Raw genomic sequence first — 19,210 nt, forward strand, 5'->3', positions numbered from 1 at the left:
TGTCATTTGGCTGTACATAGTGAATTAACTTACATTTATTTTAATGAAAATATTTGGGAATCTTCAAGATTGTTACTGTTATTTCCATAAATTCTATCAGGGCAATTAATGGGTGTAGTCTATTTTCCCTCTTGGCAACGTAGCCAAGCTGGCGTAATTAGCATCCACTCCCTTGGCCAAGCAAGGCTGTTGGCATCACGGCGACGGGGCTGTTGAATTGAAGCAATACATTTCAGACCTTAAGGAAGTGGAAACTACAGAGTGGGAGGGGGGTGGGGGATTCAGACCACCCTTGCACGATTCTTTCAAAGACAGTTTATTATCAGACTGTGAGATGTATATGAACATACTTTTTTACATTTTCCAAGATATTAGGTAAGTGTTTGGTAGATACAATTATTGTCATATGGTATTGTTATTTTTATGTTTTCTTTGATCCTGTAGTCCTTCACTTTAATAGTAACCACAATCCTCCCATGTCAACCAATTTTCAAACAGATTGGGCTTCAAGAAGCGATCTGTGAGCTAATGCCCATCTACTCCCTGTTTTTTAGAGATGTATTGATCCTATGTGCCAGATAGGTAGAAGGCCCTGTGGAGAAAACCAGGGGAAAACGAATGGATTCATGCAGCATGTATGCAGGGCTTTCTGGTTTGTAAATTAAATGTAATGAAGCCAATAAATAATCCAAAAATAGCTAAGGAAAATGTTAATGCCTGTTCAGGCAGGCTGGGGGAGGCCTGCTGAGGTGCTGTTCAGCCCCCAACTTCAAGCTCCAAATGAGGGAAGACATTAAGAACATTGGAGAAAGTCTGTGGTGCCGTAGTCTTGAACAAACTGTGGATTACAGCGCTGTATGTTTCCTGCTGTGGGCCTGATTGGGCTGCAGCTTGTGGCCCAGCAGACGGCCATCACATACAAGTTCTAATGGATTTGTCCTGAAACCAGGGACGCACTGAACAGCTTTTGCCACACATTGATGCTGTTCAGACCCACTAAACCACAGTAAACAGTAAACAGTAAAGACCCACTAAACAGTCAGCTTTCCTTCCCCTCCTCCCGTTCTGTAGCACGGACTGAGGTGGTTTCTGACCACCTTCTCTCCAAATATATTGGGCCATTGCACCATTTTTTGACCAACCTATGTCCCAGCACAGATCTCCACTCTCTGGGTGGATCACTCTCAACCTCTGTGATTAGAAGCACCAGGAATTGCAGATTTCAAGGAGGAAAGTTCCAACCGCAGTCTGATGTGTCAGAAAAGTAATCATAGATTTGGAAAGAAGTAGTTTTGGGTGACTCAAGTTCAAGCCTCTTCTTATTAGGTTGTGTGTTACAGTATTGTATTTGGTGCTGCAGTAATGTTGTATGTGGGACTGTTATAGTTATTTGTGTAGTAGTCTCATGTTTTGAATACAGTAACTCATAGAAGTCCAACTGAATTGCCAGAGTTTTGCCAATACACAGTAATGATGTTACTCTTCAAGGAAGAGATTACTCGATTTCTATTAAAATGGACTTTAATTGATTTTACTTTGTATTTTGTTTCCTCCAGTTTCTTGCATTGTTTCAAGCTTCACGTCATCATGTAATCATTAGACCTCAATTTGGGCAGAAATAAATTGCAATGATAAAGCTTTTAGAAACAAAGCGGTTATTTTCATGGCAGTTATTTCTTGGTTCAGCTGGAGCTGGATGGAGGAAAAGGCAAACAAAACTCTGATTATAATTAAAGGAAAGAGGACACAAAAAGCTTTCAATTATATACCAATGTACTTTTTCATCTGAAAAGAGGTTCTTGCTTCCTGAAAGAGGCCTCCTGATGTTACCATATGATGTCCCATATGATGCCACTGACCTACTGACCCCAACCATGCTTACAATGGAGAGGCAGGCCATCTTCATCATCCTTACCCTCATCATCATCATCTTCATCATCATCATAAGTCACAAGGAGCCTGATCTTCTTAGGGAGGGTCAAGTCTTCAAAATAATGTATAAATAATGTAACCCCCGTCAGTAAATATATATATTGGGCAACCAAAGCCTAGAACGTTGTGATGTTCATGACAGGAATTTGAAAGAGAAGTCTTTCTGGTAATTATTATAGCTTGTATCTTCCCCATGATAGAATTACCTCAAGGGCGTTGATACAGTTTGCTTTGCTCGCTCATGGTCGGCACTTTGTGCAGTTGACCACGTATAACTCAACAGACGTGTATCAAATGTGTCCGGGCCATGTATTAACGAGAATAGATTCAATCTAATTGTTTTAATATTAACTTAAAGCTCACATGTTGCCTTTCTTTGTTTTAAATGAAAAGTCATATTTAAAGATCGGGTGATTGGGTGACATTGTTTAGTTTAAAACCCGACACTTGCTTGGTCACAATGTCCACATAACTTACTCCTAAAATGTCTCCAATGCCAGGTATTCTATTCAGTTAAAAATATTGTGATACCATTACCAATGCTAATATCATTCACTTTTAATATAAATGGAACAGCTTTAAGAAATCCAAACTTTGTAACACAACTCGGTAAGAACATTGCTTCCTTTTCTTTTGAATACAAGCAACAATAACTTCCCTTCTATGGCAACAATAACTGGTTTGTTGCCAATAAGGCACCAATCCAATCATTCTGTTTAGGATGGTGCATCATTTGACATTCAAGGCATCCATATTCTGTGTTTTAAGTCATCATAAGTGTATTTTCTCTGTGTATCCTAGCAGTACACACACATATTTTCTCTGCCGAGTGGTTCTTTGGGGGATGCCCTTCTTTTCTCCTCTTCATGCGAGTCCTTTCCGATACAGCATACATTTTCCAATACAGGGAGCAATTGCAATCCTTGGGATAGAAGACACATTATTTTCTCCCCGTCTCTCGTGTGCTCTTCTTCTTCTCATCCCAATGTGTTTCATTTTTTGTTAACAGTGCAGACACGCGCGCACACTTGCCTGCAAGTGCCGACATACTCCCACAACAATGTGCAGAGTGACTAATTTCTCCTAGGCATTGGACTCGTGTTGTAGAGGAGGATGTCTGGGAGAGGGAGAATGAAAGAGGGAGATTGAGGAGAGAGAGAGGAGAGAGACGGCACTGCACTGGCAGCTTAGAGGAGGACGCCCACACGGAAGCGAGGGCTGATTCTTCCTCTCCTCCTCCTCCCTCTCTCCTCTCTGCAGTGAGCCACAGGCAGTTTGATCAATTAAGCTGACCCTTTGCATACATACACTCACACACACACACACACGCTCCTACACAACCCATTAAAATATACAAAGCAAAGCCCAGTGAGTTCCACATTACGTTTTTTCAAGCTAGTTTTCTGCTAACCAATGGACTGTTGCCCTGATAACACTGACTAACACTGCAGTGTTTTACTGACTGGGGCATACAACAGCATACAACAGTTTTGTACCTTGCATCTATGAAATAGTTGTTCACCAAAGTGAAACGTATATAAACTACATAAAAATTAACTGGACCAAGGCTTGCTTGAGAAACTCAATCTCCAATATGTATGTCCAGTACTGTATGCCTTTTTTGAAACAATTGTGTTCAGCACTAAGCCTGTACTAGCTAGGAACTTGACAATTTAATTTCTATGAGGAAAATGAGAGTGTAAGACATCACCACATGATGACGTAAGAAAGTGAAATACTAATTGCATGGCTTTTTATGAGATAAGTATCCTTAGGGTGATGTCATATACATTAACATTAGATTTGCGCATTGTGCATTGGTTATCGTAGGATGATTATGAGATGTGATCACAAGGTGGATAGATGCTCAGAGAGGTGGTATGCTGTTTTACAAGCAACATCTCACCACCAGCACCTGGCTGAATCTTATGTTGAATAATAACATCTAGAATTATGGGGTAGCCGGGGGAAATGAGCTCCCCTGAATGAGCCTGAGCTCCCCTGAAAACAGTAATTTGGCAGGCTGGGGGATCTCTTTGAAATAAGATTATTTACACATTTCGGCATATCAAACTATAAATATAACAGAGTTTGGTCATATGCAGAGAGATACTGGTCATTTTTTCGGGTCATTTAAGTAAGATTAATCATGAATTCATCTTATCTTATTCATCTTCTTACCTCTTCATGACCACTTGAATATTGACAAAATGTTTTGTGTCCATTCATTCATGTACTAAAAGAAAAGAGTTAGCGTGAGAAGGGAGTTAACACAAAGATGAATCAAAGACCACTTCTTGCTTTCCATAGGCCGGTTCATATCTTTGTTTCTAATATTAGCCATACAAGTTTATTACATCTGACGATAAGCCCAAAATAAAGACTTCATACTGAAAGTCAAACAACACAAGTCTATAAAGGAAATAATAAATCTTATTGTTTTATATGATATGTAATGGTAATGATCGGCTTGGCTTTTCCGCTTTTTAATAAAAAAGTTCCAACCTGCTGCGTGACCTCGGCAGTCATTTGACACTAACCCTCATGTGCCCTCATGCAGGGGCACTTATCCACCTCTTGATTCAAAAGCATATGAAGCCTCTCTCAACACACACACACACACACGCACGCACACGCACATGCACACACACATACACACACACCTGCTGATGGGCCTCTCTTAACACCCCTTTCCCATGGCCCTAATTCAGTTTAAACTTTTAAAGAAGGGACCTCAATTATTCATGTCCCCCAGTTGTCTGAGGGCCCGGTCGGGGCCTTCAGCAGCACCCCGGGCAGAGTGGGTCTGGATGGACACGCTCCTGCTCATTAATTGATGCCTCAGGTTGGTGCCAGAGGTCTAATGCATCTTCCTGTCTCTCTCACTCCCTCTCTCTCTCTCTTTCTGCTTATGCTCGGGGTGTGCCTCTTGCGTGAGGAGGGCAGAGGCTGCTCACAGAGGGTCATGGGGAGTTCTGGGAAAAGGTTTTGAGTTTTCTTTTTTTAACCCATCCTCTCAAACCTCCATCCATCCACACACACACATGCACACTCACCCACTCACACTGTCACTTCTCAAACACAAACACACACACACACACACACACACACACACACACACACACACACACACACACAGATCATAACAGATCATATTATATACAGTACATTCAGAGGTCTGTTTTTTAAGCTACTTTCCCAACACTCCTGCTACTCTCCTGCTCCTCCTTTCTCCTCTTCCTTCTCCACTAACCTCCACTCGCTTTTATCCTCATTCTCCTTCCTCTACACATAGTCCCCTGCCTTGGCCAATACACCTCATTTAAAGGTAAAGGGGTCTGAGATGGGAGGGTTCATTATGTGGAACCTTCACCAAGGGGAAACCAAGCAGAATGAAAAGTGTGCTCATTAATCTGATTGTCTGGAGAAAAAAAAGAAAACAGAAAAAGAGAACGCTTTTAAGTGTAAGGCAATTAGCAGTATAGCTGTCCCTTTGTAGGGGAATGCGTCGTATGTATTAGAGCCATCAGAGAGATATTGAACAGGTCCAGGATCAGAATGTTCTTCTCCCAGTGCCACAACTTATCATTTGTTTTTCAGAAGTAAATATTTAAGTGAGGGTAGTCAATATTACAATAAGATAACACCAGAGAATTGTTGTTCTGTAATGATCCCTTGAACACTACAAAATAAATAAAAATGTCTCAAAACTTGATAATAAATCTATACTCCCACGTAACTTGAATAGTATGAATATTGCGTTGGTATTGCTCTGGTATTGCTCTGCTCCTTTGCATTTGAGTATTTGAATGTTTAGGTCAACGCTGTAGCCACCTGCAAGTACTGCATGTGCTTGTGTTCACCACCGTGACGTTGCACTGGTCTCTCTCTCCATATAACGAGAAGCTAATAGGCCCTGTGCCTCAAGGACTTTTTGTTTTATTTCGCTAAAGCCTGGTCACAGATAACAAGGCATGGTACAAAAAAAGTGTGGTCTTGACTTTCAAGTGTTCTGTTCCGCAATATAAAGGCTGCAGCGCACAGCCTGTCACGGACCCAGAGTGCTGGCCTGACCAGTGTACAAAGAAATCAATTCAGGAAATATAGAGGCAATTATTTAGACCTCAGAACGGGCTGACAATGTGAGAGCTAACCGAGCCAAGGCCAAAGTGCAGAATTAAGGAAGAAAGAAAGAAAATAATGATTTGTCTCTGGTGTGGGTATTGAGGGACTGTATTCACATAGGTGTGCAGGTATTTTAAACCCTGTGTAAGTTGGCAAGGGAGCAGATATAAATAGAGACTGTGAATGCATTGATTGGATGAAAGTCAGGGTTGATCTTTTACCACCGTCGTTCTGGAAGTACACTCTAGAGGGGGATTGTTCAGGTCAGGTTGTATAATTTGACAAATTAAAGTACAAGCTTCAAATTAAAATGGCCATGGTGTTTTAATCCCATATGAAATAGGTAGCTAACAACTCTAAATTTGTGTTGCCTTTCACTCAAGGGTTAGTTATTCCTCATGCGTTATGTTAACATAGAGCTGTGCAATATATTGGTATTAGCAATGTATTGTTACATACAGCTTTCAGTCTAATATGCATTTTCAACTTTGATGCCCCAACTAAATTACATTTTAAGTTATTTACAAACAATATACCACACAAGATACACATTTATTACAATATACCAACAAATGACCAACAATATACCACACAGATTTAGTTGAAAAGAAACTTGCCCCGATAATTGCAATGTCCTGATTATTTGTGATTCCACGTTTGATATTTCCATCATAACGGAGCGTCATCATTGTAGTGTGAACAAGCCACAGAGGTGACTTGTCACACTGGCCAATGAGATGGCAGCATCAGTTTGTAACTTGTTGATATGGACAACCTGTTGAAAGATGGAGGTGCAGCATGTGGAAGCAATGTGATTGCCTCTTTGATTTGCTGACCTCACATATGGAGGCACAAACAAAAACTGCTCCATGTTTGACATGTTCGTGATAACCTTGTTACATCCATATCTAGTGTAACCCCAGCTTGTAGCCTGAAGCCTTAGTGTGTGTGCAATCTTCTAACCTTAAAGTCCTTAGCATACTTCTGTTTGTTTTTTTGTCTAAATCCTTCGCACACACACACCAAGCAAAAATCTGCTCAACCTTGGCAACGTCATACCTCCAAATATGATTCAGGTGATTCATAAACCGACTATACAACAAATGCTCTAATCTGTGTATTAGATATAGAATAAAGACACTACCCTTTTTTTCAAACCGTAACTATTAAACCAACCTATGTTCTATATACCATTGGAGCATGACAAATTTTTCAGAAGTAGAACAACTGCATGATTTCAATGATTAGCTGTAGCCTGCAAGAAGGTTAGCTGTAGCCTGCAACTAAGAGGTTTCACACATCGGCCTTTCATAGCAACCTGTTGCTAGGGAGCAATGGGCTTGTTTTAATGCCATTAAGTTTGTTCTTGTAAAATAATTTTGTATATTATAAATATTTTACATGTCTGTACAAAACCACACAAATTTGGAACTTAAAAAATAAAATAATTGTGTACTTCTTATAGTATTTTAAATGAAAAGGATTGATATCATTAGCTTGATTATCTTTAATTCATGTCTTGACCAATAAACTCAATCTCTCCCACTATTATAAAGGGAATGATATCATTAGCTGGATTATAATCATAATGATCATAATGATGGAGCAAAGTAAGTATTTTATTCAAAGATTTATGTACACTATTTTATTTAGTTTCCTTTAAGCAATGTGCAGAGTGAATTTGAGTTCCGGTAAGCAACAATGTGTCTTTCTCTGGCTTTTAATGTCGTTTATACTAAACCGAAGTTCGGGAGGAGCTATGACGAAACTTTGCCACGCCTCCACTTCCCACTCACAAATATAAGCCGTTTCTCAATTTGCGTTCTTGTGTGTACTCGTGTACTTGTGTTCTCGGTAAATGTCATCAGTGGTAGCCCAAGCACTGTTCCAATTCCAAGTATGCGAGTACTGTCGTAAAACCCGGAAGTGTTCTCGATGCTTTCTCGATGAGGCCGTTCTACCGAGGATGCATCGGAGGTGACTCGTGTGGACTTGGGACCATTAAATATCCCAGAATGCATCATCGAGTCCGCTGCTGTTCCAATTGCAGGTGCGTACTCGCGTTCTCGGAAGTCTGTACTTGAAAGTCTGGACTTGCCAAGTACGTACTTCCAGGTCCGCGTGTACGTAGTCCGTGTACTTGGTATTGAGAAACGGCTATAGTCAGAGCTTACCTGCCGTCATGGCTACACGGAAGTTCTCGCTCACAGTCTTCACGTCAATGGAGCTAGATCTTCACACCTCAGACAGCGAGACATCGAGGATGACGCTTCTGTCATTCCTCCTCCACCTTCTTCTCGGGGATCTATGCGTTCTTCTGCCTCCAGCCGCCGCCGATCTCCGCCGATAATCCATGGACGATCGCAAAGATCAGGAGTGAACTTAGCAGACGACGTGTCCGTTTCCCCCGGAACTTAAGGAAGCACGACCTACTTCGGCTGCTCCAGGACTCCAACGTTCAGCTGGAAAGTCCTCGAGCCGCTGTAGATCCCCAGGCAACCCCATACCAAGTCCAGCTTTCTCCCTTCCTTTTCCCCGACTCCCAAGAAGAGCTAGGTGAGGGTAGATCTCACTCTTCACTCTCCCGTTCCGGTCCTCGACGTTCCGCCCGAAATACTAGCACCACTGCGCAGGGCTCCGCTTTTCCAGAGCCCGCTTCACTTGGGAGATCAGATGTTGTCCGCAGACTCCATCCCACTTTCCCGCAGGGCCACGCTTCTCCCCAGCAACATCCACAAGAGACACAGCGAGATCCAGCTAGGCAAGTGGCTGCTAGCCTATCTCTACCTGTCGCAAACATTTATTACCCACCACTTGATCCCAGATGCCGAGTCAAAGTGCCGAGCCGCCTCCTCATGTAGCGACCGCGTCACTACGTTTCCCCTACCCCCTCCAAGTCCAACCGGTTCGAACCGCGTTCGAACCAACCCCTCTTCCCCCACCGGGGACCGCGTCCTCGGTGTACCCTTACCCCCCCTTCCCCGGAGCCGCGCCTCCACTTTATCCCAGCTCGGCCTTTGGCATACTTCCTCCCGTCTCTTATCAGTCTTTTCCTCCTGGCATACAGCAAGCATTTCCTCCCGCTCATGCTGGGAGGAAATGGTAGAAATGGTAGTAGGTAGGGGTTAATTGGCGCCTACCTACTTACACTCTGGCTTCAGCTATCCAGCTAGCCCCCCCACTGCACGCTCCCATCAATGAGCCTCCACTTGTGTCTCCTTCCCTCAGGAACCAAATTATATCGGGTCCGGATCTAGACTTATTCTCTCTTCTGTCTCCCTTTCCTGAGCAGCCTAAGCCCCGCGATGTAGACTGTGGCCCAGTCACTTTATCCCTCAAATCATCCGGCCCAGCTAATCGCATCCTATCTTCCCCGGAGTTTGCATTAGCATTTTCTCGACTCACAGAAGTAATTTGTTGTTGTTGTGTTTCCCAGTAGGCGCCGGGAGCTGAACGATTACTTTAGCATAATTTCAGGGCTGGCGGTAACTTATGGGGGCACCCATTTTTATACGTACCATCGCCTCTTTTCGGCTAAATGCGCTGCCCGTGTTGGTCTCTGGAACCAGTGCCCTTACCGGGGAGTCACAGGGGAGTTACATAGCCGCGTTTTCTTGGGTTGCCGCACCATAAGCTGTGCTTTATGCTGTAGCTCCACACACAACTCCGCAAACTGTTCTTTCATTGAAGGGAACGATGGCCGTCGCAAAACTTCAACTTCAAAATCCACATTATCCATCCCTAAGCAACCCCAATCGGCAGGCACAGTGCCAGATCAGGCTGCTTTTCCATCGCAAGTGTGCTATCGATTTAACGTCGGAAAGTGCAGGCTATCCAGATGTAAATACCTTCACGAATGCTCATTTTGCGCTGGTGCTCATGCACGTATGGTTTGCCCTGTATACAGGTCTGAAAGTCCTTAAATTTCCCTTAATTTGACTTATCAACAATCTCGTCATTCGTGTCCTACTGCCATCTCATTCTGGGATTCAAAGCAGGTACCATCAAGCGCTACCTAGCAGGCATCCATTTCTTCCATAAAATTATATTCGGATCCGATTGTCTAGTTTTCTCTAGCCACCACATTTCTCTACTTATCAAAGGCATCCGTAGATCAGAACCCCACACACAATCCCCGACTGTAGGCTTCCTATCACCATCAACATACTCGAGTCATGCATTCAGGAGCTGAAACACGGGTTCATCTCCACAAACTCAGATCAGACACTGATCGCAATGTTTATTCTTGCATATTTTGGGCTGCTTAGATGTAGCGAATTCACTACTCGGGTGGTTAGTTTTAACCCGCTCACCCATTCCCGAGTATGCAACCTCCAAATTCTAAGTTCAGACACAATCCGTTACTTCATTAAACAAAGCAAGACTGATAAATTCAAGAAAGGGCACTCTGTGTTTATTTTTAAGTATTTCGCTTTCGCTTCGCCACTTCTACCATTTCAGACCCTGGCTAACTACTTATCTTATCGCAGCTCGATTGCTTCTCCAAGCGAACCCCTCTTCGCTACAGACGATGGCAAGCCAGTTACCCGCTTCTGGTTTGAAGCACAATTAAAATTAAAACTGCGCGCAGTGATGAACGGGACCTCGTAACATGTGCGCTGCCACGAGGTCCCGTTCATCACTGCGCGCAGTTTTAATTTTAATTTTTAGTGAATTCATGTAATCTGTAGAAGCAGATGAGATACATTCCCTAGGAGGAGTTTGTTGAAATACAAGGCGAAAAAGTTAAAAAATTCCATGAAAAACGGCCAACTTTGGCGGCACGCCACGGACACACCCTTCAACGTACAGTCACAAATAACACGGCGTTGGTTGAGCCCCATTTTTTGACTGTACTGACCAATTGTGAAGCAGATCTGATAAATTCCCTAGGAGGAGTTCGTTCAAGTACAAGGCGAAAAAAGCGAAAATAAGAGCACGGAATTCAAAACGGCCAACTTTGAAGGCACGCCACGGACACGCCCATCAACGTACAGTCACAAATAACACGGCGTTGGTTGAGCCCCATTTTTTGACTGTACTGAGCAATTGTGAAGCAGATCCGATAAATTCCCTAGGAGGAGTTCGTTCAAATACAAGGCGAAAAAGCGAAATTTGCCGGTAAAAGTGAAAATGAAAAAAGGAAAATATCCGACTTCCGGTGGGTTTTGGGGCATGGTTCCAAGAGGCTTTTCTGTAGGTAATGTGATCTTATACGTGCCTACCGAGTTTCATACATATTGGTGAAACGTGGCGCAGGGGCTGCTTTTTAAAGTTCCTGTAGGGGGCGCTACAAACACGACAACCACGATTTTTGGTATGTGAGCTACAGGTACCACTCTACACGTGTCCTGTGAATTTCGTATTGATAACTATTACGATGTCCGCAGAGTGATTTTCCCTCCTCTGGCGGCCATTTTGTTTTTCCAATCGAGCTGATTTTACTTGAGCAGTTAGAACTTTGGTCCCCAACGGCCACTGAGTTGGTGTTGCTCAAATCAAACATTGCGTCTATGAACTGTGGCTATTTTAGTAACAGGCCACGCCCATTTTGAAGCCACGCCCCATTTTTTTTTTTTACTCTATCTTGTTCAGAATTTGATTATGAACAACTTTTGTATCTGGGTCAACATCATAGGAGTCCAACTTAATGTTGATATGAGCAATTAAAGATTTTAGCGTTTTTAACCTCACACCTTTTGGCTCATGGGTGCTTTAAACTTTATTGTACAGACTAATCCTTATGGCAGATTGAAGATAATGGGCCATAGATGATGTGTGCCAAAGGATTTTTGTCAAAGTCGAAAAACCTGGGATCCTTGGGTAATTTGCTGTTTTTAACATAATTCCAAATGGCGGAAAATCTTGCCACACGGAAAATTTCAGTTCAAGAGACTTTTTTGTTCATCATGAGGATTTGCATGTCTGTGCAAAGTTTCATGAGGGTAGGTCAAACCGGTGACGCGTGCTGCTTGTGCAAAGTTTGCACTTTTGAACAGTTGGTATAGCGCCACCTTGGGGCGAATGTGAATTTGACGGCTAGAATATAAAATTTTTCACCAGTCCCCACAAATGTGCCAAATAAAAATGAGTTTTCGTATATGTTCAGAAGCGGACCAATAACAATAGGGACCTTGCAGGTTCTGCTCGGTCCCTAATAAATTATAATGCGCGTTGGAATTCCCGCTGATCGTTATTCCACCCACTCCTTCAGAATAGGTGCTGCCACCACTGCCTCTAATAATGCTCTGTCAGATCTAGCCCTTAAAACTCTAGGCCGGTGGTCCTCCGACGCTTATAACTCTTACATCAGAACTAATATTTCGGACCTCAGGAAATCGCAGCAAGCACTGTCTTACTGATTAAACATCGCAGGTTCCTGGCCAGGGGTCCCAGCTTCTCTGGCTCTTGTTGGGGTGCTTAGATTTCGCCATGCACGTATGGCTACCGCGTAGTCTTGCTGTCGTATAGGGAGTGCTTAGATTTCGGCATGCACGTATGGCTACCGCATAGTCTTGCTGTCGAGAACAAGCAAAGCACTTCAAGACCCCGGCCAGCGACCTTGCCCAATATGCTAATTAATATATAATACGTATATTATTAATATAATAATTAATAATATACTTCTGCAATTATCATCAATTCTTTTCCGCAACTCTAATAATTTTCACTATGGCAAATTTCGGATAAGTGAACTATTGAAATGTCGTTTATACTAAACGGAAGTTCGGGAGGAGCTATGACGAAACTTTGCCACGCCTCCACTTCCCATTCACAAATATAGTCAGAGCTTACCTGCCGTCATGGCTACACGGAAGTTCTCGCTCGCAACCCACCACCTCCCCGTTCGCCTCCCGTTTGTGTCCGCCCGTATTACTCATATAGGGGGTGCTTAGAATTCGGCATGCATGTATGGCTACCGTGTAGTCTTGCTGTCGTATAGGGAGTGCTTAGATTTCGGCATGCACGTATGGCTACCGCATAGTCTTGCTGTCGAGAACAAGCAAAGCACTTCAGGACCCCGGCCAGCGACCTTGCCCAATATGCTAATTAATATATAATACGTATATTATTGATATAATAATTAATAATATACTTCTGCAATTATCATCAATTCTTTTCCGCCACTCTAATCATTTTCACTATGGCAAATTTCGGATAAGTGAAGTATTGAATTGGTGGTTAGTGAGGTCCCCCCCTTCACTGTAAAGCGTCTTTGAGTGAAAAGCACTATATGAATTCAATCAATTAATTATTGTGAAAGTTAAGAATGGAACGAGTGGATCCGGTGTGCGCTGCATTTGTAAATGTAGAGAAGGGAATAAGAAAATTGCACTCTTGTTTCGGACAACGAAACTTCAAGTTCACCTCATAACCCTTGGTTAAGAGGGTTATAAGTTATAATAAGTTATAAGACTGTATTTAGACTGTATGTAATTGTTTACCACCCATTGTAGATAGGGATATGAGTTGACTAGTGAGATAAAAATTCAGTTGTTGATTGTTGAACTTGATTGGCGTCTTTGTAACTTTGTAAATCTCATTTTCCAGATGTATTTGATTGAAGAATATTCCAGCTCATTATATAATTCCTTTGCATCTAGTGGGGAGACTGATCTGATTGGTCAAGGCGGGAAAGGTTGTTTAATTTTACAAGTTGACTTGCTGCAACATTACTTCCAAAAAGGAAAAGTTTTAAAGTTGTAAAATGTTGTAAATGACAAAATGGAAGTTTTATAGCACAACTCTATCTTTTTACGAGTACACATTTTTTGTACCAGTACAGAATTCAAATTCAAATTCATTCATTTACAGATACACAAAATACTATCACAAGAAAATAAATGTTTACAAGCACAATCTTAATGGCATTAAAATAAGTCCATAGGTCAAGTTGGTACTGCAGTTGCCCGAACATGTCCCGGCCTTAAGGGGAATGGTGATCGGGAATTGTGACATAGCCTTTGACACTAAGATTCGAAAAGCCGAGAAGTGTTTGCTGAGCATGAAAGGTAGGCTTTCTTTTGCTATGCATGCCTTCAAACAGGGATGCACCAATACCGATACCAGTACTTGGGCCTGATACTGTGCTCCTGTATTCGTACTAGTGCTTGAAAAACATACATACATATAATCACCCAATACCACTTTACTCAACGTGACGTTGTTTTTTTAAATGTTATTTTTAGGTATACAGAGTACACAGAGTATCTGAGCATACCTATTGTTATTCTAGTGTTTAAATGACCACTTTTGGATTTGTGCTGTTACTTGAATTGTTTCTGTTTAATAATAATGCAGGTTGGGCAAAGAGCAACAATTGACACAATATTTACTGTGATTTACTGTTTTTCATATTCTTAACTTATCCATTAATGTTCTGACTTCTTGTTGATATGATGTGTGTATGATATGACGTGTGTACGTGTGGGTGCACGAGGTGACCAGACAGGCCTTCACCTGTATGATTGTTATTTGTCCCAGTGGTAGCCCCGTAGTTTGCTTGCTTAAAGGAAATGAGTTATAAATATTATTCTTAATTCGTAGTTACACTTGGAGATGGAGTCAGGGACAGCAAACTACTGAGGTCACATAGAGGCAACTCTCATGAACACGTGTGTCGATAGCTAAAGAAATTAGGTCACAGCATATTTCCATAGCAAGTCTGAGTCAGAAGGAGGCCGGAACTTGAAACTTGCAAGGAACATAGTGGAAACCTTCCTCAACATGTATAAAGGTTTGTGTTGATAGCTCACCCGTGATTCACTGGAAAATGACGGCTCTGGGATAGGCACTGCATACAAATCGTAAAAGGTCCTCATTTATATAGCGCTTTTATCCAAAGCACTTTACAGTCTTTACTGACATTCACCCATTCATGCACACATTCACACACTGACGGCGGAGTCAACCACGGAGGGCAACAGCCTTGCAGCCTTGCCATGCAAGAATGAGTTCACGTCTGAGTATAGGCTACAAACACGATTCGCTATTTACAAGTACAAAAACGCCAACATATTCTTTATTTTACTGAACACTTGTTTTTTATCCTGACAAAATCCTTGTAAGGACAGTTCCTCTGCGTCTTCCTCGTAGATTGCACCATCTTTCAACGTCTTCGTTAAATGCATTATGCGATTGCATCACCTTCTCTCCCATGATCAGCAAATCGCATATTTCACTCAGTGCGTTTACATGACACTCAAAAAGTCGAATTATTGGGTTAGTCCAACTATGATTGGATTATTAAGATGCATGTATTAGTCAAGCTAAAATCTAATCGAATTGGGTTTCTCATAGTCGAATTAAGACCGCTAGATAATTTGATTCATAGTCGAGTTAAGCGTGCATGTACGGAGTGGGATTGGATTATGCGTTCTGCGCATGCTCGAGATCTTTTCCCAGGGCCGTGAGCCCTGGAAGTAGAAGGAGACGATAGTTGTGTTGTTGTCGCCGTCGGAAAAACGAGAAACTGCGATTTATTTAAAAAGGTGGTGCAGAAGATGGAGGAAGCCAGTGAATGTAGGGGTTCTGTAGTTACTAATGTTACTAAGTTCTGTAGTTACCCCTATAATTCTTATAGGGGTAACTACCCCTATAAGAATTGTGTCCTGGCCGCGGGAGCGAGCATGGCATGCATTCATTAAAGGTGGAAGCACACAGACACTACGCTTCGATTTCACCCAAGGCTGAATTAAAAGTACATATTTTTCTAAATGTGGGTCATCAACGAGGTTATCACGCCCATGGTGAGAAGGAATTAGGGGAAAGGAACTTTGGATTTGATTCCCTGAAGTCCAGATTGAAACTCGACATGGAGGAGAAAGCGTTTATTTTCAATAGACTATCAGTTCACTTCGGGTCCATATCATACGAGTCCGCATACGACCAATGGAGCGTCAGAGAAATGATATGGACCCGAAGTGAACTGACAGCTGTCTACTGAAAACATCTTTCTTGAATGCAGGCGCCTGAGTTTGTTGGCGACGTAAAGAAAACTTGGGTTCAATATGTGTACGAAAGACTCCCTTTGTTTACGTGACGTTGCCTAGCAACGCGCATGCGCATGTGCAGCCTTTATCCACTTCGTTCTGAGTTGGAGAGTAGCACGTTTAAGTTCAAATAGTAATTAAAGTAGTTTGTTACTATACAAGTTAAGCGCCTGTAACATCAGTGTTAAATGCGTATGTGCCGGTTGGTGTGCGTACCTTATGAAAGTGTTTATCGGTTCGCAGACGTAATGAGCGACGTTGCAGTGATCTACATGTAATGCGCACGTTCTATTGTTTACAATTAGCATGCTAAGCGGAGTTATCTTTATTCACGTCTTATGTTGCCTTACTGTGTAATATGGATGAGATTCATGTTGCTTAGTGTAATGCCCCATCCACCACTTGCTTTGCATGTCCCGCAAACCAACCGGAAGTCAGGGGAGGGCGAAATAGTTTTGGAAAGCACCACGCTGCTGCGATGAGGTGGGTTTGTTTATCGGCGTTACTATAGTGATCATGACGGTACTGAGCATGAAGTAAAAAGTAGATGAGACGATAGAGGGGTTAGAAACCCATATGAAGATAGGCTTTTTATTTCAGTTATCCTATTTTTGCACCGAAAATATTTTGAAACCATGAAAGTTGAAAAAGTTCAAAATAATGACCGCTACACAAGCAAAGTTGTGACACTCCCGTGTTCGTTCCCAGCTCCCCCCTAGGTTCTACGAACGCCCCCCAGGGGGCGCTGCTGCCCCCGTTGAGAAACCCTGATGTAAACGTACTGACTGTCTCTCCAGTTAGAACAACTCATGTCGATATTGCTGCATTGTCTCTGTCTAGAAAACACAGCAACACCTCTACCCAAGCCCCCCCCCTCCCCATCGAGCCGTTTCATTTACATCATAATGAAACCCATGCAGGTAATTTACCTGATGCAGTGTAAACACGCGGACCGTGCTGCGAAAAAGGCGTGCATAAGACGGGCATATTTGGCAGTGTAAAAACGTCTTGTAATGGTATTATTAACTCATATCGGTACTCGGTATCGGCGAGTTCCCAAATGTAAGCACTTGTATCCCTAATTTCAAATGAAAAATGTTATGTTAATTTACAACCGGACATTGTATAATTTTGTTAACTTTAATGAATACTTGTACACTCTCACAATTTACTTATGTAATTAGCACTAGGGATCGCCACCTCATATGATTTAAAATCCTCGTTACCAACAAATACACACATACACACACACACATGCTTTGGTTGAGCTATCAGATGAGGTGTATCAGTGATCAGCAACAAAGGCCTAATGGAAGGTAATGCCCTTGTCCCTGTGCAAGGACTTACAGCCTGAATGTCTAGCCTTCTGTGTGGCATTGAGGAACAGCCGCAAGCCTCATTATCTAGACCATAGGATCATTCAAAAAGGACACATTTGAACTGTATGGCTTTTTATCTTTAAATCAGTCTATTTGGAGAGATAAAGTGTGATTGTTTGGGAGAGAGACAGAAAGACAGAGGCAGAGAGAGACAGCCTGACACCGTCTGAGACTTGACAGTTTGACAGTTAACAGTTTGCAGAGGCTTCATGGAATTAATGGGCTTTCACTCCAGATATGGTGATATCCAGATCCAGATATGCTATATCTTGCCTTAAAGGTCTCCCAGGCACGACTTGGTCTACAGAGTTGGACCACAGAGTTGGATTTGCATTACGCATACACTTAAAACCACACCTCCCCCTGCTTTGAAGCCAGGGGAGAAGAATCAGCCAAGGCTGTATATTTCAGGACCTTTCCAAAGAGCATGTTCAGTGACACAACTGTAAGATCAAGACAGATAGCGGCCCTTCCCACTGCTGTGAGAAGAATCAGAATAAATCTTCTCTGAAAGGGGAGCATAATGGAATAGCTCTGGTTCACTGCTAATGAACAGACCACAGTTATACGTGATCTGTTCTGGATTGATGGTGTAGGTTATTCAGGTATAATAGCAATGAAGAAAAACAGAAAAGACAAAAAATAATAGATTGTAGCTTCTCAACAAATGGAACCTTATGTGGGTTTTTTTGTGTATTTTTGAGACAAAGTCGATCAGTTTAAGTGATTTTCGATAACGTATTACACACATGTAATACGATTGGGCTTCTATTCCAAAGAGACATAGACAAGTCGATTTTTTGATTATTTTCATTGTAGATTCATCTAGCTCACATTTTTATAGATAATTTATTCTATAAAATGTCAACGGCAAATGCTGATAGCAAGTTACCAGAGCACAGAATTATGTCACATAAATGCTACTCTGCCAAGAAATTAACCAAAAGTATTCACTTCATAATATTAAGCAACCAAATGTATACAATTTCATGTTACAATTTGTAAAGATATGAGCATACATTAAGGGTTTTTCAAAATGAGGTAGAGGTGGAACACAGGAAATATATAATATAGTCATTGGCCCCACACTGCATGGAACAAATGGACCAAATAAGCATATCAGTTAAGGAAATATGAGCAATGATAAGCACACAGATTAGCCTCATCACCAAACAAACCCAATACAACAGCCCGAACAAACACACAATACCTGGGTACTTTGTGCTTGCTAAACTCTAGACTCAAGGAGAGGGCTTGAGCTAGTGACTCCGTTGCTAGCAGACAAATATCGTCTTAACTAGGCAACACAACAAGTCGGACGGCATCTACATGAAGGATAAATGGGGGCAGACTTACAGAGACAGAATGATGATATCGCTAATTCAGAATTCTGTGTATCAGAGTTTTGGCGCCTGACTTGGCGCCTTGAGGTGGTATGAAGTTGATACAGTTGATAGGTCACATCAAACACAAAAAGCCACATGAATGGAGCCTTTTTTTAATAACACTGATGGGTTGTAATGTTGTTTTACACAAATTGGAAATGCTTGGATGTCAAAGAAGAATATTCACCTGTTTGAACAGCCGGGCAATATAGTCTGACACATTCCTGCTGTAGGGAATAAAGTAGCATGGAGGAAACTCCTTGATGGAAATTGCCGTCTGTTTTGGCAGCGCCTTTCCCGGTGCACTGGGCTGATTACGATACAGTGCCACCACATCAGCGATCCCGCAAGTGCAGTGACAGAAATGACAGAAATACACGAGTGTAACACTGTTAAA

The sequence above is a fragment of the Micromesistius poutassou genome, assembly GCF_964030765.1.
Source record: "Micromesistius poutassou genome assembly, chromosome: 2".
Lineage (NCBI taxonomy): Eukaryota > Metazoa > Chordata > Actinopteri > Gadiformes > Gadidae > Micromesistius > Micromesistius poutassou.